We start from the raw sequence: 2,093 nt of genomic DNA, 5'->3' as shown, positions 1-2,093 counted from the left end.
TGAAAAACAATTCGTTCGGCCCAAAATGTCATGTATGTGTCTTTTTTTTGTAGTGACCTCTATGTCACGACCCGAAGCTTTGTAGGCGAAGACCACCTTTCTTCAAGATAAGATGTACTTCTTGTCCCCTTTCAAATTGGCCGTTGTGGGATCCCTTCCCGACTAATCTATGAGGGAAGAGGACCAAGGCCACTATAATTATAAGCTAGCCTCCACCGTAGAGAGGGAGAATCCATTCCACCTTCTCCCCGAGAGCCCTCGCGAGGCAGTTCATCCACAACCTCCTCGTGAGGCCAATCCACCATAAAGTAGGATTAGGGTTTTACACTGCAAGGTGGCCCAAACCTGGGTAAACTACCATGTAACATTGCGATCTAGGCGAGGCGTTTGGCGATATTGACCAAGCTCTTGATCCAGAGGTCGCACAACTGGACTTGGTTCGCCAGCTTGTCCTTTGCATCCTTCCGGAGGATCCTTGTGTTCTCCAAGTCGTTCATCAGTAGTTTCTCATGAACCCCGCTAGACTCAGTCGAGCTCTCCAAGGTGTCGAGCCTTGCCTTCATGCCAGTGATGGTGCCATTGGCAGTATCAAGGTCTTGGCTCTTGGAGGAGAGCTGCAATTGCACCTCCTTTAGAAGGATCTCTGCTTTCCGCGCCTCATCCTTGAGGGCCGCGGCTTCCTTGGCACTCCCGGCAAGCTCTTCTGTCGGTTTGGCCACCTATTGGTCAATATTAGCTTTGGCAGTGGATGAAGTGGCAAGGTCATCATCAATCTTCTTTAATTAGGCAGCGGAGTTAGTGGAGAGCGCCTCGAGGGCCACCTTGTGCTTGTCCTCCAGCTCCTTGGTGCGCTGATGGACAAGGACCTCCAGTTCCTCGTTCTTCCTACAAAGGGTGGCCTCAAGTTTCTCTTCCTGGGAAGAGATGCCCTTCTCCTTGGCGTCCAGAAGCGCAGTGCGCTCTGCCAGACGGGCCTCCCGGGCGGTGACATCCTCTTTCTCCGTGGAGATCGTCTCCTCTTGCCGCAGAAGAACTTGGAACTGCTTGTTATGCGACTCGCGCAGCTCAATACCCTTGTCCCTCAGTTTATGATCAATGTTGATGGCGGAATTGCACTGCTCCTTGAGTGCTTGCCACTTTTGGCCATACCGGTTCTGCATCTCCTTGATGCCTGTCGCCACAGACTATAGGAAGGACATGTCCATGACTGCGTCGGCAGGGTCGTCGTCTTCTCCAATCTGCTGGGACAATGGCGCCATGATGTGTTGGATCTCCTCATCAAGCTCTACGCTCACTGTTGCTGAAGAACCAGGGGCTTCGAGGCCAGGTTGGGCAAGCACCAATGCTAATTGGCTTGAAGATGGATGTGGGGTCCCGACCAAGATACCAAACGAGGAAAGGGGGCTCATGGTCTGAAGGGGGATGTTCTCTTCAATCACCACCCCTGATGCTGATGCACTACTGGGAGGTTTCTCTGCTTCCTTTGGGGGCTCCTAGATGTCCCCAGCAGCATGTTCCTACCCTCCGCAGCAGCCATCTTGGCAGCCTCCTCGGTAGCATCTTTTCTGATGCTGGACACCTCCTCCAGCAACTTGGGCTCCTCGGCTAATGAAATTGTGAACAAGAATAACGAGCAATGATAAGAATGCAGAAAACTTGGAAGATTAGAGACTTGGGAATGGAACAAAATTCTGGAAAAGGATAAGGATAAGGATAAACTAAATGGAACAAAATTTACCACCTGGTATAGAAATCTGAGAATTATTCTCAAGCATGATAAAAAGGAACATGTTCTAGAGGATCCACTTCCAGAGGAACCTGCCAATAATGCTAATACCACAACTAAGAATGCCTACCAGAAACTTGTTGATGAATCAACGAAGAACAACTGTCTGATGCTGGCTTGTATGGAGCCTGATTTGCAACAACATTTCGAAAATGTTGAGGCTTACGATATGATCGAAAGTCTTAAGAGCATGTTTCAAAAAAAGGCTAGGATCGAAAGGTCCAACGTCTCGCGATCCTTGATGGATTGCAAGCTGAAGGAAGCTGATCCAGTGAGCCCACATGTGATCAAGATGATCATATATGTG

At 49.6% G+C, this 2,093-nt stretch overlaps 1 pseudogene; it reads right to left on the bottom strand.

Moving 5' to 3' along the window:
- Positions 1 to 374: 374 nt before the first annotated feature.
- On the bottom strand, positions 375 to 1,160 carry LOC147959662 (uncharacterized; annotated as a pseudogene).
- Between the last annotated feature and the right edge of the window lie 933 nt (positions 1,161 to 2,093).

The sequence above is a fragment of the Triticum urartu genome, chromosome 7A (genome assembly GCF_056163025.1).
Source record: "Triticum urartu cultivar PI428250 chromosome 7A, HENAU_Tu73, whole genome shotgun sequence".
Taxonomy (NCBI): Eukaryota; Viridiplantae; Streptophyta; class Magnoliopsida; order Poales; family Poaceae; genus Triticum; species Triticum urartu.
Note: the sequence above shows the minus strand (reverse complement) of the source record. Positions and strands in the feature narration are given on the sequence as shown.